The sequence below is a fragment of the Lemur catta genome, chromosome 15 (assembly GCF_020740605.2).
Source record: "Lemur catta isolate mLemCat1 chromosome 15, mLemCat1.pri, whole genome shotgun sequence".
Lineage (NCBI taxonomy): Eukaryota > Metazoa > Chordata > Mammalia > Primates > Lemuridae > Lemur > Lemur catta.
In genome coordinates, this window is record NC_059142.1 from 1,755,554 (window position 1) to 1,778,144 (window position 22,591).

Sequence of the window (22,591 nt, forward strand, 5' to 3'; positions counted from 1 at the left end):
TTTTTTAAAAAATTAAAAAATAAAAAAAATGTATACTAGGCCACAAAGAAAAAAATCCACAAAACTCTCAAAAACAAAACAAAACAAAACAAAAAAAAACAAAGAAAGAAAGAAAGAAAAGAAAACCCCAAGCCAGGTGATGGCCCATACTCCCAGCTACTCAGGAGGCTGAGACAGGAAGGTCGCCTGAGCCCAGGAGTTCAAGGCCAGCCTGGGAAACACAGGAAGACTCCCATCTCTGAAAAAAAAAAAAAAGATAATGATCACACAGAACACACTTGCTGATTGCAATAAAATAATATTAGAAATTAATCACAACTTAACAATATAAAGTACTTTAGTCAGGGAGGAAAGAGGAAATAAATATCAAAATTATGACCTCTCTAGATAGCAATTTCAACATGAAAATTATAGACGAAACGCTGTGGCATGTTGACAAAGGGCGACTCACACAAGAATTTGTCACCTAGTTGAAACCAAGACAGAAATAAAAAGCCCTGATGATAAAGTGTTCACCTCCAGAAGTTAGAAGACTTTAAAGAAATAATTGATAAAGGTAAAAGCAGGCAGTAAGTGTGGAAAAAAACAATGTTTGACCTGGTCAGTAAAACAAAATCTCGGCTCTGTGAAAAGCCGGACAGACGGCAGAGCCGCGCCGCCCAGCGCAGGGCCTTCTCGCGCTGCACGTTCACGATCATGTTGACCACTTTCTCTCTTTCTCTCTCTTAATATCTCTCCAGAAAATTGATTCACACTTTTCTCTTTCCTCAAACCTCAACACCCCCTGCCGCGTCGTTTCCCTCAGCTGCCTGCCTCGCCAGGAGGCCAGGAGCAGTGGAGAGCAAACCGCCACCCGCTGGCGGCAAGCCTGCCTCCCCCCGTCTGGGTCCAGACTCGGTCTCTCTCCCGGGATGGATGGAGGGCCCAGCCGCCCCGAGAAAGCCAGTCCTCCCCCAGAGCTCCGGGTCCGCTGCCTGTTAACTTCTCAGGGACGTCTCCAGCAGCTCCTCCCCATGCTCCTGCGCCATCAGTTCCTCCCGGTTCCCTGGGTCTTTCCCAGCAATATAGAATTTGGTGGTATCTCTCCCATCTGATAAACACTCTCTTCACCTCACCCCTCCCTCCAGCTACTCTCCCATTTGTTTCTTTCCATTCCCTGAAAAATGTCTCCAAGGGTTTTCTCTACATGCTGACTCAGTTTCTCTCCTCTTATTCTCTGGTGAGCCCCCCCCCCATGGACTCTTGTCCCAGTTGCTCCATGAAACTGCCCCTTCAAGGTCACCAATGACCTCCCCACTGCCACATCTGATGCTGGATGTTCAGTTCTTAATGTTCCTCGATCTTTCAGCAACGTTTGACCTAGCTGATCACTCCCTTCTCTTAAAAATATTAATACCTCTCTCAGAACACTCTGATTTTCCTGCTACTTCTGGCTATACCTGCTTAGTGTCCCTTGCTGGTTTTTCCTCATCCTCCTGACCTCTTGACCTTGGAAAGCCCCAGAGCACAGTCCTTAGTGTGCCTCTCTGTCTATACTCAGTCCCTTCATGAGTTCATCCTGTGTCATGGCTTTCAACGCCATCTGTATACTGATGACTCGCACATTTTTAATCTCTTGCTGGGAGTTCCCCTCTGAACTCTATCCTCATATAGCCAACCACAATAATTAGCATTTCAAGTGCAATGTGCTCAGAAGCAAACTCCTGCTTTTCTCCTTATACTTGCTTTTCCTGTGATCTTCCCCACCTTAGTTAATGTCAAATCTATCCTGAAGGCAAAAACTTTGAAGTCATTCTTAACTCTTCTCTTTTACACGACGTATCCAGTCTTGCTACAAATCCCATCTGCCTAACTTTTAAATCTATTCCGAATCCAATGAACTCTTAACATTGCCCTCATTACCACCAGGCCAAGCCATCCTCTCCTCTCACCTGGATCATGGCAGCAGCCCCCTCACTGATCCCTTTGATTTTGGCTTTGCTGCCCTTAGGCATAGTCTTTACAGAGGAGTTGGAAGGATCCTTTCAAAGCATAAGTCAGATCATGTCCCTGCTCTGCTTGAAACTCTGCATGGATTCCCCCATTTCAATTTCACTCAGACTAAAAGCCAGAGTCTTTCCCAGGGCCTCCATCACCTGCCTGTCCATTATCATCTCCCACATCCTTTCCCTGCTTGCTCCACTCCAGCCATACAGCTGTCCTCTCTGTTCCTTGAACATCTTGGATTTTGTTTCTGCTACGGAACCTTTGACTTACTGTTCCCTCTATCTGGAATGCTTTTCCAGGCAGTCTATAGCTCTCTCCTCCACTTCCTTTAGGCCCTTTCTTAAATGTCACTTTCTGCCCACTATGGGTTTTTTTTGTTTTGTTTTGTTTGTTTGTTTTGAGACAGGGTCTCTCTGTCACCTAGGCTAGAGTGCAGTGGCATCATCTTAGCTCACTACAACCTCAAACTCTTGGGCTCAAGCCATTCTCCTTCCTCAGCCTCCAGGGTAGCTGGGAATAAAAGCACGCACCACCTCGCCGGGCTAATTTTTCTCTTTTTTTTATATAGATGGGATCTCTCTCTCTCACACACACACACACAAACACACACACACACACACACACACACACACATACATGCACCCTTCTTCTTATCCCCTTTCCAAGTCTTATTTTTCTCCATAACACTTATTACTCTCTGTTAGTCTGCCCGCAACTAGAATGTATGCTCTCTGAAGATCAGCATTTTAGTTGTCCCATCCAAGTTCTAACTGAGCTGACCCAGCTTAGCTTCCAAGACCAAATGTGTTTAGAGTGGTATGACCACAGATGAAGCACTTTATTCTGTTTTATTCATTGCCGTTCTTTTTTGATTCTCTTTTTTTTCATCCCCAGTGCTGAGAACTCTACTTGGACATAGTAGACACCCAATAAATATTTGTTGAATAAATGAATCAATCTCACAAATTCAAGACTGGTTCAGTATTAGAAAATTTGTCAAGGTCATTCTCTGTTCTAACACATTGAGAGGAAAACTTTGTACCCCAAAAGCATTTGATAAAATACAGTATCAATTTCTCTTTTCAAAAACTCTTAGTGAGGTTAGAAATACAAGAAAAATTCTTAAACCAAATAGATAATCTAGCTCCCAGAAACCTTCAGTAAACATAACACTCCAGGGTGAAACAGTAGAAGCACTCTTACTAAAAGTCAAACCAAGAATGTCTAGTCTTCACGACTAGTCCAAGAGAAGAAATCAAGAAGCAATGAGCGGTAATAAAAACACTAATAGCACAGAAGCCGGTGGCAAGGACTGTGCGTACCTGCCCGGAGCAGGTGGCTGGCGACCTGCCCTGACCCACCCCGCGAAGCCTGCCCGCGGGCCGGACGCGGCGCTCTTTGTGCCGGTCCCCGCGAAGGATTCCCTCCTCCCGGGAGCGGCGTCTGGGAGACCCTCTCTCCCTTCACACTTCGTCATCTGGGATCTGGAATGTGACTTAGTTTCCAACAAAGGATTAATCCACCTGGAAGTCAGGAACACAGCATGCAGAGGCGAGAGCCCACTCAAATTACCGTTCATTCCACTGCAGCCGCGGAGGCGTCCAGTGACTGCGGGGCTGTCGCCAGACCTTTCATGCTGAAAGGTGATGGGGGTTGCTCTTCCTACCTCGTGTCCCTCGCGGCTTCCTTGCTTCTGTCCGTTTGCTGAGCCTGCCTTTGGACCCGTTGCGGTTTGAATGTCTGTCCCCTCCAAAACTAGGCTGAAACTTAATCCCCAATGTAGCAGTGTTGAGAGATGGGGGCTTCAAGCTGTGACCGGGTCATGAGGGCTCTGCCCTCGTGAATGGATTAATCCATTCATGCATTAACGGATTAATAGGCTATCGTGGGAGTAGCATTAGTGGCTTTACGAGGAGAAACTGAGGCCTGAGCTAGCACAGTCAGGCCCCTCGCCACGTGACGCCCTGCGCTGCTTAGGGACCCTGGAAAGTCCCCACCAACAAGGAGGTTCTCACCTGATGCAGCTCCCAACTTTGAACTTCACATCCTCTGTAACTGTAAGAAACAAATGCCTTTTCTTTATAAATGACCCAGTTTCAGGTATTCTGCTATAGGTAACAGAGAACAGACTACGACAAACGCTTCCTCATGATTCTAGTCCCATGTCATTCCAAAAAATGCCTTTTATACTTAAGAGAGCCAGAGCTGATTTCTAAATATTTTTTTAAAATAAGTGACAGAAAGAGACCCTGTCTAAAAATAAATAAATTAATAAAAGAGGTGAGGGAGGGAGGGAGGAATGAAGAAAGGAACGAAAAGAAAATTCAACGACCAAAGGCCAGGCTCGCAGAAAAGGGTTTTTTTATTATCTTAAGAGGCAGGGTCTTGCAATGGTGCCCAGGCTGAAATGCGGTGGCGTCACAGCAGCCCAAACTCCCAGGCTCCAGCCACCGACCGTGCCTCTGGAGCAGCTGGGATGCGGGGGCCACCGCCCTGCTCAGAATAGGTTTCTAGGGGGGCAGTTGCTGCCACCTAGAGGATTTATCTAGCGCTGAACTCTGTGCCCAGAAATTTCAGAGCCTCAAACTGGAGGTTGCTTTTAACCAAATAAAGCAAAATTCCTTGGAGTTTTGAAAAGAACTATTAGATATTTTACGATACGAATTAATAAACCTTTGGGTGATGGACCCATTTTAAAATGCGATAAAACAATCGATGTTTTTTCTAAGAAATGCACATGCCAAACAATACATTTCCAGGGATCCTGGGACCACTGAAGTCCACCCTAAAGTTTAGTCTTGGATTGAAACTTCTGTTTTAACTAAAGGAATTAACTGGCTGAGCGCAGTGGCTCACCCTGTAATCCTAGCACTCTGGGAGGCTGAGGCGGGAGGATCGCTCCAGGTCAGGATTTCAAGACCAGCCTGAGCAAGAGAGAGTCTGCATCTCTACAAAAAATAGAAAAATTAGCCAGATGTGGTGGCATGTGCCTGGAGGTCCAGCTACTTGGGAAGCTGAGGCAGGAGGATTGCTTGAGCCCAGGAGTTTGAAGCTGCAGTGAGCTATGATCCCACCACTGACTCTATCCCAGGCAACAGAGCAAGAGACTGTCTCAAACAAATAAAAAAAAAAAAAAGAATTAACTAAAAGCTCAGAATACACATTCAATTCAATTTTAAATATGAATTTAATTCAAAAACAGATTCAATGAGTATTTATTTACAAAATATTTCTGAATTACATTTTTCTTTTCTTTTCTTTGTGTGTGTGTGTGTGTGTGTGTGTGTGTGTATAGGTCATTAAATATGAAATATCCGATTTCGAATCAAAAGTTTAGTTTGTTATATCTCAAACAAGAAACAGTACAATTAACCAAAGTATGCGCCTAAACTAGCAACATAGTTTTGCTATCTTAATGATTAGCTTGCTTGTGCCAGCAGCAAAAAAGGTTGGAGAGCAAGTGGCCATGAAATCTCAAAAGGTGTTTTCCACAGCTTGTTGAGAATTGAGTATTTTTCCTTGCAAGAAGTGGTCCAAAGCTTGGAAGAAGTGGTAGTCAATTGGTGCAAGATCTGGTGAATACAGTGGATGACAGAGAGTTTCCAAGTCTGTAGTTTGAACAGCATTGTTTGTGCAACATGTGGCCAAGTGTTGTCTTGCAAGATGATTGGCCTGTCTCTATTGACCAATCTCAGCTGCTTAATGGCAAGCATTTTCATCATTTCACCCAGTTGGTTGCAGTAGACATCTGCTGTCATCAACTGACCAGGTTTCATGAAAGTGTAGTGGATAATACCAGTGTTTGACCACCAAACAGACACCATTAGCTCTTTTTGATGAATATTTGGTTTTGAACTATGTTTTGGCACTTCATCTTTATCCAACCATTGTGCCAAACTCTTGAAATTGTCAAAAAGAATCCATTTTTCATCACACATAGCAGTACAGTGTAGAAATGGTTCACCTTTATGTCATGACAGCAAAGAAAGGCAAGCTTCAAGACAATTTCTGATTCTGGTTTAGTGCATATGGTACTCATCTATCCAGCTTCTTTACCTTACGGATTTGTTTCCAATGGTCCAATATTGTTGGAATAGTAATGTCAAACCTTGCTGCTAATTGAAGTGTAGGTTGAGATGGATTCGCTTCCACTACAGCTTCCAGCTCTTCATTATTTACCTTGGTCTCAGGTCATCCAAGTGGCTCATTTTCAAGATTAAAATCACCAGAACGTAATTTCTCAAACCGTCGACGTACTGTGTGTTCATTCGCCACATCCCTCCCAAACACTTCCGTTGATATTTCAAGCTGTCTGCACTGCACTAGTTCCATGACAGAACTCATCTTCAAGAATAACACAAATTTTTGACTTATCCATGGTTTCACAAAAATTGCTCTAAAAAATTTTGAAAAAATGAGAATGTACCTTCACAATAAACATAAAAAAAGAAGTATCACCACGTGGTGCTGTTTAGGCTGGGCGTGGTGGCTCACACCTGTAATCCTAGCACTCTGGGAGGCCGAGGCAGGAGGATTGCTCAAGGTCAGGAGTTCGAGACCAGACTGAGCAAGAGTGAGACCCCATCTCTACTAAAAATAGAAAGAAATTATCTGGACAGCTAAAAATATATAGAGAAAAAAAATTAGCTGGGCATGGTGGCATGTCTGTAGTCCCAGCTACTCAAGAGGCTGAGGCAGTAGGATTGCTTGAGCCCAGGAGTTTGAGGTTGCTGTGAGCTAGGCTGACACCACGGCACTTTAGCCCTGGGCAACAGAGTGAGACTGTCTCAAAAAAAAAAAAAAAAAAAGAAGCGTCAAAGTGAAATGTCAGAGACAGCAACTGTCAAACTTAGTACTTAAGGAAATCACACATTTCATAACTTAGTAACCTACAACTCTGACAATGCTTTGATTTTATGAACTACACTTTTCACTTCACAATGAAATATAAGCCCACACAAAGACACATAGTGTGAGAAAATGGAGTAGAATCTGGAGCAGATTGTCGGTCAGGCCAAACCAAATCACCCTTGGTATCCAGTAGAGCCCTGGAAGTCCCCTCTACTTCTTCCAGAGCTGTGGACAGGCTCTAGAGTTGGACGGGCTCTGTTGGCAGGCTATATGGTTTACCAGGCAGGCAGCTTTGTATTCCAGCCTCAGTTTCCCTGGGTATAAAATGGGTATAATAATGGGACTTGCCTCATGGGGGTGGGGTGACAATTAAATGAGATAGTGAATGTAAAGGCTAAGTTCAGTGCCTGATAACACAGTAAACATTTAATGATTGTTGAGTGGCCATCTTGCTCCTGTCCCTGACAGGTTCTCTGGTTTGGGTCACAGGGACGCTGAGAGAGCTGGCTGGACCTTCGCTCACCATGCTGTCCTGAGTACCCCCTGCCTGAAGAGCTCAGCCCTCCTAGGTCCAGGGGTATTGCAGGCAACAAGGATCTTTCACACACGACAGCCAAGTCTTGCCCCTCCCTCTACTACCTCTTCCTGAATAAGGAGGAAAAGTTAGTCTTGGGCTGATCCCTGAGGAAGTCTTCCAGTTTCTTTATCCTAAAACTGGTGTGACAGGACCCTATGTACTTGGAACTGGGCTTATCTTGTATTCTCTATCCAAAGAAATATATGTGATTGCCCCAGAGACCTTCTGTACCATATCAATAGTAGGGTTACTTGTCTATGTAATTAAAAAATGTGCCTCTATCGGAGAATTTGCTGATAAACTCAATGAGCAAAAAATTTCCCAACTAGAAGAGGTGAAACAAGCTTCCAGCAAACAAATCCAGGATGTGACTGATATGGAGAAGTCACAGCAGGCACTGATCCGGAAGCGCCATTACCTTTTTGATGTCCAGTGGAATAACAGTCCTATGGCCTTGATGGTTACTTACCGGGAACAGCTACATAGAACACAGAAGGAGGTAAAGAATTGCCTGGACTATCATATCTCTGTGCAGAATATGATGCGTTGAAAGGAACAAGAGCACATGATAAACTGGGTGGAGAAGCATGTGGTGCAGAGATCTCTGTACAGCAGGAAAAGGAGACAATTGCCAAGTGCATTGCAGATCTAAACCTGCTTGCAAGAAGGCCAAAGCACAGCCAGCTCTGTAAATGTATCTTTCCCATCCCAATTGAGCTGCAGAGGGAGACTAGTCTGTGTGGCAAAATCTTTCCATATTGCTGTCTACTGAAGTTACAGTTTACCTTTCCTAAAAACTAAAAGTTTGAGTTTTATATAGTGAAAGAACTAAATCTATTGGCCAGTCAGATGTTTCTCATCCTTCTTATTTTGCATTTTGGGTTATTACATGATCACTTTTGAATAACAGGTTTTCTTTTGTTAAAATTTGCTGCCTGACTGAAGATTACCAACTTATGCTTTATATTTGTAAATAATTCTGCCATCTTGCAATAAAGTGACAATTGAAACAAAAAAAAATTTAATGATTGTTAACTGTTTGTTTCTTTTAAATGGGTTTCTTGGTCAGGACTTGATAGAACGTTACACAAAGCTCTTGTCTTTGCAGAGTTTCTCTTAAACTTGAGCAAGAAAAGAGAGCTAGGTGAATACTGAAGCAAGGTGCAGAATCTCCCTCACCTGAAATATATCAAAATTAGTGAAATATCTGGGAGAAATGATAAAAAAAATTCAGTGGTAACTATAAAAGAAGGGGAGATTAATTTATGCAATAAACATCAAAGAGTGGCAGCCAGGGAAGAAGCCAGAGATTCCCTGAGGATTAACATGGCTCTGCAGGAGATGAGGGTCCCAACTCCAGCCTGACCCCAGATGGGGCTGGGGAGGAGCTGACTGAGGGAGCATGTAGGTAGATGTGGCGAGCGCTGTTTGCAAATATACTGTTTCTCCTTGTTTAGGCTCAAGGTAGGATAACATTTCCCTGCTCCATTGAAATTTCGCCTTTGAAGTTACGAAAGCCATATGACATGCTTTGGTCAGCAGAATGTGGGCACGTTCCCCTTCACTGGGGTCTCTGGCTTCTTCCCTGGCTACCACTCTTTGAACAGAATGAGACCTAGTGTGTGCTTTGATATGTGCCCTTCCCACTGAGGTGGTGGCAGTAGCAGCGCGTGTGACAGTGAAGTCACTGTCAGCCTGTGTCCTTGAATACCACAATAAGCAGAGTCCCCGTGAACCTTTGTTGGACTTGTACAATGAGTGAGAAATAAACTCTGTTGTCTTAACTGACTGAGATATTAGAGTTGTTTGTTACTACAGCATAACCTAGTCTATACTGACAAATACAACAGCCCTGGAGAAAGTACAGAATCAGCCCTTAAGAGGAGTAGCCTCGAGCCGAGGTGGCTCACGCCTATAATCCTTGGGAGAATCCCTTGAGGTCAGGAGTTCAAAACCAACCTGAGCAAGAGTGAGACCCCACCGCTATAAAAAAAAAAAAAAAGCCTCGGCAAAGGACTTGAATAGACATTGCTCCAAAGAAGATTACAAATGGCCAATAAGTGCATGAAAAGATGTTTGAGATCACCAACTATGAGGAAAAAGCAATTTAAAATTACAATGTGATACAACTTCTAACAGTCATTAGGATGACTATTATTTTTTTAAAGATTGAAAATAATGAGTGTTGGTGAGGATGCGGAAAAATTGGAAGTCTTGTACATTTTAGTGGAAATGTACACTGGTGCAGCCTCTGTGGAGATCAATTTGGCAGTTCCTCAAAAAGTTAAACAGAGAATTATCATATGATCCAGGAACTACATTCCTAGGTATATACCCAAAAGAATTGAAAGCAGGATCTTGAAGAGATATCTGTACACCCATGGTGAGAGCAGCATTATTCACAACAGCCAAAACACAGAATCAACACAAGTGTCCATCCACAGATGAATGGATATACCAAATGGGGTATACATGTACAATGGAATATTATTCAGCCTTAAAAAAGGAAGGAAGTTCTGACACCTGCTACAACATGGATGTACCTTAAGGACATTATTACGTTAAGTGAAATAAGCCAGTCAGAAAAGGACAAATACTGTATGATTCCACTTATGTGCAGTACCTAGGGTAGTCAAATTCCTAGAGATATAAAGTAGAATGGTGGTTGTCAGGGATTAGGAAGAGAGGATTGGGGAGTTCCCCTCTTATCGTTCCTTGGGTACAGGGTTTCTGTTTGGGAAGATGAAAATGTTCTGGGGACCGATGGTGGTGATGGTTCCACAATGTTGTAAATGTGCTTAACACCACCAAATTGTACACTTAAAAATAATTAAGATCACAAATTTTATGTTATATATATTTTACCATAATTTTTTTTTAAAAAAGAGTAACAGCCTCTACATATTCTCACAGTATTTTCACAGATACAGAAAGGGCCACCAGGGTTTTTCAACATTGGGACTGTGTTGAGTTAGAAGCAGCAACCTATGGCCACAGCAGTGGGATCCTCCACATTTTTATGAACTGAACAGGGATCAGAGAAGGAAACTTTAGAAAGAGTGATGAAAGTTGTAGGGGCCCGCTCACAGACTTGAGATTTTGAAGGAAACCCACAGACCCAAAGAAATAGAAGGACCCTCTGAAGTCAGTTAACTCAGCCTTCTTGTGTTGTGGAAGCAAAAATGAGACGCAGAGAGGGAAAAGGACTTTGCTCAGAGTCCTGGGGCAATTTACTGAGCTGGGACTGGCTTCCAGGCCACCAGAGACACAAATACACATTTGTACTTCTTATCTTCTGAATACTGACTTTATATAAACAATAAAAGAAGTTTTCCTATTTAAATTTGTCTTCCAAATTTTTCCTTAAACTTTCCTTGCTAGCTGATAACAAATTGAGGAACAAGACAGGCTGAATATTCGCTGTATTAAAACCATGCATGTGTCCCCAGACGTAGCTCTTTCCCTAGGTTTGGTTTTACAAATGCTGGTGATAAACCAGGTCTGATTTATTACATGATCGTTTGTGTGACTGTATAATGGCTGTGGTTCTAGGTTATCTTTGGTCAAACTTAAGAAAAATGATAGTATAGCTAATGTAATAACTTTTGCAAATAATCAGTGCTAATTTGCAGACTTTTGTCTAAAGGCATTACCAAAGTAGGGAAATTATATGGCTGCAAGTTGTCATTAAATGAATTGTGAAATTATTCTCTTTAAAAAAAGATGCTCTTTTAAGGGGGTGAGGAAAAAAAATGGCCGGGCGTGGTGGCTCACACCTGTAATCCCAGCACTCTGGGAGGCTGAGGTAGGAGGATAGCTCGAGGTCAGGAGTTGGAAACCAGCCTGAGCAAGAGCAAGACCCCGTCTCTACTAAAAATAGAAAGAAATTAGCCTGAAAGCTAAACATATATAGAAAAAATTAGCCAGGCATGGTGGCACATGCCTGTAGTCCCAGCTACTCAGGAGGCTGAGGCAGGAGGATTGCTTGAGCCCAGGAGTTTGAGGTTGCTGTGAGCTAGGCTGATGCCTCGGCACTCTAGCCCGGGCAACAGAGTGAGACTCTGTCTCAAAACAAAAAGAAAAAAGAAAATAAACTGAAGAACAAGTAGGCAGAATATACTTGTAGAAAATCCACCCTAAGTGGACAAGTTTGTTTTTTGTTTTTTTCATGTGGTGATACACTGTAAATACATACATACCACAGACTCACTACAGCAATAAAAATGTTTCTCATTGTACAGGTGAAATTAAATGACTGGTCCAGGTTGGGAGCACCAGTTTTGCAGTCAGACAGATCCATTCCAAATCTGGGTTCTGTCATATACAGCTATTATATACCCATAATAAAAATTGAAAACATTTTTTAAAAAAAGTCTGGGCTCTGCCACTGTGGCAGAATCTCTTGGTTGCCCCCAATATCCATTCTTGCTTTCTGAAATGTAAATAGAGCCCCCAACTATATTAACTATATTGTTTCCAAAGAAACCAAACTCTGGGTCCTTACCATAGCCCACACCTGACGTGACCCTCGATACACAGCCTGGTTTGCTGTATGCCGAGCAGAGCACTGCTTCATTTAAATGTCACCTACCCTGCACACTGCCCTAGAATAGCTCCGTGCTGTCTTTTGTTGGGTGAGTCATCCCCATGGTTGCTCAGGCGTGCAGTCCCTGTCACTGCACAGAGGCACAGCCGGACTGTTGGACTGCAGGTTTGTCCTTGGTGGCTTAGGCTGACCCAACCATAACAGTGTGCTGTTAGACCTCTCTGCCCATAGGCTTTGCCCCCAGTGAACGCTACATAATACAAAATGTCATCCAAATTCATTTAAGATCATTGCAAGTATCGAGGCAATTAAAAGAGGGGGACAAGAGGATTGATTATGAAGCTTCAGACACATCTCCTTATAGGCGGAAAATAACAATTTTAAGTTAAACTTCAGGCTCTAGATTTTTAACCTTGCTGCCCCTCAGGATCAGCCAGACTGATTGAATCAGAGCCTATATGAGGCACTGTTTTTCATCTGCAAAATGACAGCTATCATGGGGATAAAGTGTTTTTAAAAAGTGTGTCTAGCAGGTGCTCAAAAATAATGGCTAATATTATTGCTGTGGTGGTTGTCATTGTTATTATTATACTGCGAGAGGTTTCAGCTTTCTGGCCTGTAGAGTGCAAGTTATGTGAGGCCATTGCTAAGATCCCGGCTAGCTTTGACAATCACTGATTCTAGGGTTCTCTGATGAAATATATTTGAGACATCCTAGATAAAGCGCCATGTAAGGGCTGCAAACGTGGTGAGGTAGTTGACTCTGGAGGCTCAGCTAGTCCTGATGGATCAGATATGACTCAACTGCCCCTCTTGTGAGTACGAAACAACAACAACAACACAACCACGAAGTCATTACATTTATTCAGTGTCTTTACAGCTCTCGCTCCCAGCAGCACATCTAAGATACGGCAATGAACCCTTTGGGCTCTAAGAGGTGGAGCAGGTGGTGTTTGCCGACTGTTCCAAACCCTCTCATCTCACGGTCTCATCTGGCTCTGAATCCAGCTCTGCATGGGCTCTGGATTGCTTCGTGCAGTCAGGGAGGTGACTGGACTGCACTTCACCTCCTGCCCCTACTGTGCATGTCTCTCCTGCTCTGGGATTCCACACCAATAATGACATGAAGGATGTATGTGCAGCCCTGAAGTGCCGGAGGGTTAACGTCTAGTGAGGTAAATCGTTGATCAATGGGAGATGGTAGCTGGCAGATAAACACTTCCCAGTTTACACAGGTTCTTGGGGCATGGACCCACAGATCCCGACATTCTGCACACTTAGTGGCAGCCAGCTCAATTACATAGCCTTGCACTGGCTCTCCCTCCTTCTCTCCTTTGCTCCCCAACTCTCCTTCCCACCCCCTGGCACTGTGCTCCTTAACACAGCTCTGCCGTGAGCCCTCTGGCTTCGCTTTCTAGGGAGCTGAGGCTAACCACCAGGAGGCCCTTAAAGAGGATTGGGATTTGGAAGTTAAATCATTCACCAGGGTCTCAGTGCATTCGGGCTGCTATAACTGAATACCAAAAACTGGGTTCCGGAGGCTGGGAAGTCTGAGATGGAGGCACCAGCAGATTTGGTGTCTGGAGAGGGTCTACTTTCTGGTTCATAGATAGTGCCTTGTAGCTGTGTCCTTTCATGGTGGGAGTAGCAAGGGGACTCTCTTAGGCCTCTTTTATATGGGTATTAATCCCACTTCAGGAGGGATTCATGAATTTTGGGGCGACACAGACATTTAGACCATAGCAATCAGCATGGCCACAAGAAGAACACTACTGCAGGTGCTGAGTGGAGGAACAAATAACCTCTTGCAAGCAGCAGCATCACAATTAATCAGGCTCACTGTGATTAACTGAGATGCTGTGTGGGGACAGGAGCAGCTGTGGCACTTACGTTTTATGGAGGCTCTATGGTCTGAATGTTTGAGCTCACTTCCCCCAAATTAGTATGTAGAAATCCAGATGCCCAAGATGATGGTATCAGGGGAGAGGGCCTGTGGGAGGTGACTAGGTCATGAGGGCTCTGCCCTCAGGAATGGGACTAGTGCCCTTATAAAGGAGGCCCTGGAGAGACCCTCCTCTCTTCTATCATGTGATCTCACGGTGAGAAGGTGCCACCTATGAACTAGGTGGCAACCCAGACACTGAATCTGCTGGCACCCTGATATTGGACTCCTAAGCCTCCAGAACTGTGAGGAACAAATTTCCACTGTTTATAAGCCACCCAGTCTATGCCATTTTATGATAGCAGCCCAAACAGACTAAGACAGGAGGCAATGCCAGTATTAAGCACTGTGGAGTAGTCCAGCTTCTGGTTGAAAAAAGAAGACAATAGGCTTAGAGTAGCCAACTGCCAGTTCCAGTGACATTGTGAAAGCCGCAGGGCTCCTTTGGCAGCTTTTAAGAAGCAGTTGTAGGACAGACTTTGCTCAACCTCAGGCCCAGGATCTAACTGTAAGAACGGTAGAGCTGAAAAAGAAACGATATGCATAGTCGTAACCTGCCTTCTAGTCAAAGTCAGCACCCTAATGGATAAGAGCAGAACTTGGAGATGTGAAGTGGGGACATGTGAGTGGATAAGGCCAAGAAATTGAACGTTCAGGCAACTGGAGCCCCTGCTCTCCCCAGAGGAGGCTGCACATGACCCCTCAGACAGGTGTCTTGCAAGATGCTATTTGTTCTACTGAAGATCGATCCCTCCACTCTCGGCTTTTCTAGGTAAAGACCAAAGTCAGGTCTCCGCACAGCCTAAGCAAGGCAGTCAGTCTCTGCTGCGGGAGAAAATATCACACCTGCCAAAGGACCCCCTGGCCCTGACTACTGTGTGTGGGAGAAACCTGGGGGATCATATGTGAGAGTCAATTTTGAAGCTGTTGGGCTGGGGGTGGGTGGAATAGAAGCCTGGGTAGGAGAAGATTTTTCCCACGTGAAGGTGTTCACCCATAACTGATGATCCAGTGCAAGAGAACCCAGAGCTGGTCCTAACAGACTGCTGGGATTGAACTTGGCCTAGAGTACATGAGGAACATATTGCCAGACCTACTCTTGACACAGTAGAGGTCAGAAGGCTCAAGGGGGTAGGACTGTTGGAATTGATTTACCGTGTAAGACCTGAGGAGCGATCAGGAGACAATGCCTTCACTGGGGCACTGGCATCTCTGAGTGGCCGAATGCTGTAATCCTCTGTTGGCCAGTGTGGACAGCGGGAGGTCACTACCAGTGGAGATGACAAAGGCCAGGTGACCACATTTAAGTATCGGAGGAAGGTAAATGTACTTACTGTTTGGGAAGCAAAGCTGGCGTGGTGACCCTCAGGGTGCCTTGACTGGCAGGGACCTGGAGAGATGACTCACGGATCACCGTGTTCCTAGTGGGGAGAGAGACGAACAGCAGACTAGTGCGTGCTTGATTTGTTAATAATAATAATAAAAAAAACAAGATCTTGTGAACAAAAGGCTAATGTCAGCTGTCACAGTGAAAAATCACATTCCCTCCCAAGTTCCCAGGTCACTTCAGTCACTTCACAGGAAAAGGAAGCCAGACACCCTGTAAGGAAGGTCCTTGCAACACCTGTAAGTATGTAGAGCAGTGGTCCCCAACCTTTTTGGCACCAGGGACCAGTTTCATGGAAGACAATTTTCCATGGACTGAGGACAGGGGTCAGCAGGGAGGGTGGCGGGAGGCGGGGGCAGATGGCAATTGAGGGGGAGCAGCTGTGCATACTCACTTGCCTCCTGCTGTGTGGCCCAGTTCCTCAGTTTCATGGAAGACAAATTTTCCTCAGACAAGAGGGCGAGGAGGGGAGGCAGAGCTCAGGCAGTGATGTGCTGCTAGTTCCTAACAGGCCACAGATGGTACCAGGCCACAGCCTGGGGGGTTGGGAATGGTGGGAAAGACCTGAGGTCATTTTTCAGGATAACTGAGCACCAGGGAAAGGAGAATTCCCAGAATTTCCAAGGACTGTGCAATACAGGATCTGAGATAGGGATGATTGTAACCAGAGGACCCCAAACAGCACGTGCTCCTGTGCTTAGAATGAAGTCTTACGGAGCCCTGACTCAAGGCCCAGCCCACAGGAAGCCCGATGAGTCTTCAGATCCACCTTGTGGCTATTTCCTCAGCCTCAAAGTAGGAACTGGGATAATGTCATAGACATTGTAATGAATATGAAAATATTAATGTGATATTTTACATTCTCTTTTTATACCAAGTCTTTGGAATCTGACCTGTGGTTGTTACCTCTCTGGCACTTCCAGCCTGCTCCGTGCACAGGCCAGGTGCACCCCAGCTGCTAAAGAAAAACCAAAGATACGGTCAGTGTTTGCAGGAAGTGGTCAGGTTAGAGAGCACAGAAATTGAAAGTATGTATTTTACACTTACAGCACATCTTAATTTGATTAGCCACGCTTCAAGTACTGATGAGTTATGTTTGGTGGAGCCACTGATATACTGGACAGTGCTGGTCTAAAGAATCCTTGATTGTGTGCACATTCCACAGAACATCACACTGGGACTATATTGATGACACCATGCCAAACACACTCAGTAAGCATGACATGGCAAGTGTCCTAGATAGCAGGCAAGATACATACATGCCAGAGAGTGGAATATAAACCCTACAAAAAGTCAGGGGCTGTCACACTGGTGAAATTTTTAAAGCCGGCATATGTTTGTATAGAAAAGGATTTAACCTTGCCCAAAGAAAGGTCTGGCTTTTGCCCTCCGCTTCTGGGAGGTGGTCTCTTTAGACCCTTGGAATGTCATTCCTGATAGGAGTAATTTTGTTTTGACTGGGGGCCTTGGGCCAGCCAGATAGCAACAATGTGATTTGGCTTGGGGGCTTTGGGTCATATGGCATCACAGGGACCTCCTAAGGGGTTGGAGACTGGGATCAGCCACTTACGCCATCAACCATGCTTACAGAATGCAACCCCAGTAAAGACTTTGGACACCAATGCATGGGTTAGCTTCCCTGGTTGCCAATACTTCATGCTGGGAAACCAACCCTGTCCTGACTTCATGGGGGGAGGGCAACTGGAAGTTCTCATTTGTACTTTTCTGGACTCTACCCTATGCATTTCTTCCCTTGGCTAATTCGAATCTGTATCCTTTAGCTGTAATAAATCATAACTGTGAATAAAACACCTTTCAGTGAGTTTTGTGAGCACTTGCTGCAAATTATCAAAACTAAGGGTCATCTTGGGGATCCCTGAACTTGCAACTGGTGTCCAAAGTAAGGGTGCTCTTATGTAGACTGTGCCCCCCAACTTTGCAGTTGGTTAACTTTCCCAACTTTATTATTACTGCTTACACAGTAAGCAGCTCATTCACATTTATCCACTTACTTACTAGTTTCCTTTTTCTTTATAATGCCTTGCAGCTCAGACTTTCTATCTTAGGTCACTTTTCTTCTGCCTGAAGTAAATCCTTTAGAATATCCTTTAGTGAGATCCGCTGGTGACAATTTTTCTCTCTTTATGTCTGAAAATGTCTTATTTTGTGTCATTCTTGAAATATATTTTTGATGGGTTAGGATTCCAGGTTGATAGTTACTTTTTAAGGCACATTGAAGTTTTAATAACAGTCTTCTGGCTTCCATTGCAACTGTTGAAAAAAATCAACTGCCTGTCTAGGTGCCATTGCTTTGAAGGTAATCTTTCCTTTATCCCCAGCAATTTTTAATAATTTTTTTGGCCAGGAGCAGTAGCTAATGCCTAATCTCAGAACTTTGCAAGGCTGAGGTGGGAGGATTGCTTGAGGCCAGAAGTTTGAGACCAGCCTGGGCAACATGGCGAGACCCTATTCTTCAAAAAATTTAAAAATTAGCTGGGAGTGCTGGTGTGCACCTGTAGTCCTCACTACTCAGAAGGCTAAGGTTGGAGGATCGCTTGAGCCCAGGAATTGGAGGTTAGAGTGAGCTATGATTGTGCCATGGCACCCCAGCCTGGGTGACAGAGTGAGACCCTGTCTCAAATTTTTTTTTCATTTCCTGAATATTTGTTATTAATAATCTATGAGTAGATTTCTTTTTATTTATTTTGTTTGCAGTTCATAGTGATTCTTGAATTGGTAGATTGGTTTGTGCTATCACTTCAGGAAAATTGTCAGCCATTAGTTTTTCAAATATTTTCTATGCTAAATTCTTTCTCCCCTTCTGTACTCTGATTAAACATACGGTAAACCTTCTCATTATATTCTCTTAAGTCTCTTACCCTCACTGCATGCTTCATTCTGGGTATTTTCCTCTGACCTGTTTACCATTTCACAAATTCTCTCTTTAGATATAACCTTTCTTAGAGATCCATTTACTTTTTTCTTTTAGAGTTTTTATTGTTATTCTATTTTATTTTTTTGAGACATAGTCTGTGTCACCCAGGGTAGAGTGCAGTGGCATCATCTTAGTTCACTGCAACCTCAAACTCCTGGGCTCAAGTGATCCTCTTGTCTCAGCCTCCCAAGTAGCTGGGACTACAGGTGCACCATGCCTGGCTAATTTTTCTATTTTTAGTAGAGACAGGGTCTTGCTCTTATTCAGGCTGGTCTCAAACTCCTGAGCTCAAGTGATCCTCCCACCCCGGCCTCCCAGAGTGCTAGGATTATAGGAGTGAGCCACCATGACTGGCATTTACAGATCCATTTAGTTTTTAGTTTGTTTTTCAGTTGCAGAATTTTTAGTTGCTTCTTTTTCACATCTACTCTGTCAGTTTTTACAATTTCCAGTTCTCTATTCAAACTTTCTATCTTGTTTTTTTATCTCCTTGAATATAGCAAGAACAGTTACATTGAAATCTGTGTCTGGGCCAGGCGCGGTGGCTCACGCCTGTAATCCTAGCACTTTGTGAGGCCAAGGCAGGAGGCCTGAGGTCAGGAGTTTGAGACCAGCCTGAGGAAGAGCGTCTCTACTAAAAATAGAAAGAAATTAGCCAGGCAACTAAAAATAGAGAAAAAATTAGCCAGACATAGTGGCATACGCCTGTAGTCCCAGCTACTCGGGAGGCTGAGGCAGGAGGATCGCTTGAGCCCAGGAGTTTGAGGTTGCTGTGAGCTAGGCTGATGCTATGGCACTCTAGCCTGGGCAACAGAGTGGGACTCTACCTCAAAAAAAAAAAAAAAAACTATGTCTGATAATTCCACTATGTGTAGGCCCCATGTGAGTGTTTCTGTTGCTTGTCATTTCTCTTGGCTTTTGTTCCTATGTCTTATCTCATGTGCCTGGATATCTGTGACTGTATGCCAGACATTGTATTTGAAAAATTGTTGAAGTAATTTGACAACTTGGGTGATGTTATCTTATTCCTATAGATTTTCATTTGCTTCTACCAGGCACCTACGGGCACCAGTAGTCAGGATTTTCCAAATTTACTGTTTTGGATTAAGATTTCCTAGATCACTCAGATGACTTGAAGCTGGGTTGCAACCCCTAAAAAGGCAAGTTTACTTCTGGCCTAGTTTTTTAGAACCCTGACCCAAAATAGGCCCCTGGCTTCCACTTTTGTGTCTAGTCTGTGATGTTATCAACAGCATCACTCAACTCAGCTTCTCAGTGTTTTTTTCATAAACATCAAAACCTTCCAGAGCAAGAGGCTCCAGATATAGGACTTAACCAGATTACATTTTCCTCTCTATTTTCACCCAGTAATTCTTCATTATCTTCTTATTGCCCCAATGTCGTTTCATATTTTCTTCATCTTTTTTTGGTTTTCCTTAGCATGTGACTACTCCACATTACCTACTTGACTGTTATCAGAAATGGAAGTCTCTGCTATGCAAATTTAAGATTATTATTAACATTATTATAATATCCTGACTGCTTGTTTTGAGTTCCTTTAATGGGCATAATGTGCAATAAAATCCCATCCATCTGGCATGATTAGAGACTACAGAGGCAATTGATTTGATTAGAACTAAAATCAGAGGCCACAAGTTTTTCAGCAATAAATTTCACAAAGACATCGATGCAAACGCTTTTGTAACATAAAACACTGGGTTAAGAATTAGTCTCTGTTTAGACAGTAGATGAGAATTTTAAGTTATATCAATATGCACAGTAGTCTCAATCTTGATGTCATAAATCTGAGTTTGTTTATATCTGCTTACTAAAAAGGAACAAAGAGCTTTCCTATAATATCAAAAGATTTGTTTGAATAGTTTTTTTGATGTTATCAATGTTTGATACAGAAAACTACCTTTGTTACGATGTTTGCTGTAGAATACTGTTCACTAATTTGTAGGCAGTGTTTGTCACAGGAGATTAATTTTATTCACTGGCTTCCTGATAATTAACTTACTGATTTTACTTCACTGATTTGTTGTAAGTAATCCAACTGGTATAAAAAGGCTGTGAGGATTCCCTTAAATTTAGGAGCATAATTAAAGAAACTCCTTCTGGTAAAACTCTATTTTATTTTACATGTAAATTAAAGTGACTCTAACAAGTTAATTTAGAAATACAACGCTGAGTATCAGTTTGCCACAACTGGGTATTCAAGCTAATAGAATATTCTTCTTTATTTTTATATTCTTGTTTTATTTTAACTTTATTCATATGTAGCTCATCAAATTTCAAAAGATTAAATGACAATACTCTTAACATGAAGCTTCCCTCAGCACATGAATACTGTAATGGTGACGAGTCAGAAGCCACCTGGAGAATCCGCCCAGCTAGATCTCACTCATCCCGATATCTGCCCAACAGACAGCCCGTTCTGGAACACTGGACAAATGGGCATTAGCAGGAGGTGGAGGGAAAGATAGGAGAAAGTGGCTTTGAAGTCAGATTAGAAGTGACTTAACTAGCCTTGTGATCCTGGGTAAGTTACTCTGAGCCTCAGGGCCACAACTGTAAATTGCGTGTAATGATGGCAGCCAGCTCACAGGGTCTCTTTTTGGGGTGGGAGGGCACAGTTGCAGAATTAAGTGAGATCGTGATTACAAAGCACTTAGTGCTGCTTGGAGGGCACATAATCAGTACTTCATAAATAATGATGGCCATTATTATGACGGGAAAGTATTTAGCTGTCCAGGGAAATAAGGCAACTCCAGAATTTCTGGTAGGAGAAGCTTGCCTGGAAGTTGGGGAAGAAAACTGCTTCTACGCCTATTCTACGTTTAATTGGAGAGAATAAGGAAGAATTTGCCCCATGTCCCTCCTGCCCCAACCAACTAAACAGTCAACAAACACAGAACAGCCCCTGCAAAGAACCGGACTGGAAGGGAAGGAGAGAAGGGCACTGTGAGTTCTACGTAAGAGCGTAGACGCCCTGTGCTGGGACCCCTGCTGGATAGCCATTTATCCCCTTAGACTATAAACCGCACCCAGGCTGAAGTTCTTGACTTCAGCCATTCTCCCTTTGGGAGGGTGGGGGGCATGATCCGTGGTTTTATTGGCTGCAGACTGCGCAGTGCGGTTCCCCTCGGAGCGCAGACTCGTTTCCAGGGGCATCCGAGCCTGCGGGTGGCCAGGGGACAGCTTTCGGACCGACGCCCAATCAGCAGCAGCTCCTTGGGGCGCCCGGAACCACGGCCACTCTCCCGCTCCCGCCTGGCTCCCCGAACACTCTTTCCTTACCTGGGGAAAGGTTTGACCTTGGAATCCAGACTTTACGCCTAGCTAATTTGTGACCTTGGGCAGGTGCCTAGTTTTCCCTACACCAAGACCGACTCTGAGGACTACTACTAATCTGGAGGGTTTAGCACAGGACTGGGGCATAGTAAGTTTTCAATAAATGTCAGCTTCAATAAACGTTCATGCACTTGCAAACGTGCCCCGAAGCGAAATAGACCAATCTACTAATCTGCTCTAAGAGCGCGACGAAAAGCCCCTGGGTTCTAGGGACAGTCTTAAACGCAGACACCCTGAACAATCTTGGGCAAGTTGCCTCTTCTGGACCTCAGTTTCCCCGTCCATCACATGACAGATTACGTCGGCTAAACCCCCCCGCGAACATTTATTGTGTCGCTGTATTACCTTCCGGCTCCCCGCTCGCAGCCGCGGCTAGGAAGTGTAACGAGCTCCAAAGATACGGAACCCAGATTCATTTCGCTTTAGGGGTCGGGGGAGGTCGGAAGAGTCACAGGAAAACGGCACGTGAACAAGGATGATTCAGTGGAGTTTGCCTCGTAAACACCGGCGAGGCTTCTTTTAACATGCTGCTGTCCCTTACAAATGCGCCGTTTACGGGGATCCGAAAAAACCCACTTTCTCTTTCTCACTCCCGAGGTCACTACGCCTGAGGGCGCCCTGCAGCCGCCACAAGCAGGCCGCGCCTCCCACGCCCGGTCAGAGCTCGGGTTCGCCTCGGACCCGCGCACCAAGCACTCTGCTCCGCGGGGCACAGAGTGACTGTCCGGGTCGGCCGGCGCCTTTTAATAGCGCTCAAGCGGAGAAACGGGGCACGTCCGAGGGCGCCCCGGGCCTGAGGCGCCGCGCAAGCCCAGCCCAAGGGCAGCTCCCGCTCCGTGTTTCGCTTCGCGGAGACTGAGGCCGCAGCACCCCGCCGAGGGTCGGCGCCAGGCGCCACAGAGCCGCCGCGGGAACGGCGCCCAGCTCCGAGCACCCCAGGCCACGGCCAGGGCCGCAGGCCGCACGCGCGGAGGGTCACGTGGGCGGCGCGGGTGCGCGCCCCTGCACCCACG

The 22,591-nt window shown here is 44.6% G+C and overlaps 1 long non-coding RNA gene, 1 other non-coding gene and 1 pseudogene across 5 annotated transcripts; 2 read left to right on the top strand and 1 right to left on the bottom strand.

The window, feature by feature from the left end:
* The first annotated feature begins 3,781 nt into the window (after window positions 1-3,781).
* Window positions 3,782-8,215, top strand: LOC123620200 (annotated as a pseudogene).
* A 2,573-nt stretch (window positions 8,216-10,788) lies between these two features.
* LOC123621385 lies at window positions 10,789-10,910 on the top strand. The gene has a single exon (XR_006729113.1). It is a non-coding gene; the product is annotated as a small nucleolar RNA SNORA72 (small nucleolar RNA).
* Window positions 10,911-12,805: 1,895 nt separating this feature from the next.
* Window positions 12,806-22,514, bottom strand: LOC123650571. Of its 4 annotated transcripts, XR_006739416.1 has the most exons (4): window positions 21,924-22,514; window positions 16,183-16,247; window positions 15,237-15,323; window positions 12,806-14,425 (listed from the first exon to the last, which is right to left on the bottom strand). It is a non-coding gene; the product is annotated as an uncharacterized LOC123650571 (long non-coding RNA). The 4 variants fall into 4 exon arrangements; XR_006739415.1 differs by lacking the exons at window positions 16,183-16,247; window positions 21,924-22,514 and adding an exon at window positions 15,684-15,709; XR_006739414.1 differs by lacking the exons at window positions 16,183-16,247; window positions 21,924-22,514 and having other exon boundaries at window positions 15,237-15,739.
* Window positions 22,515-22,591: the final 77 nt, after the last annotated feature.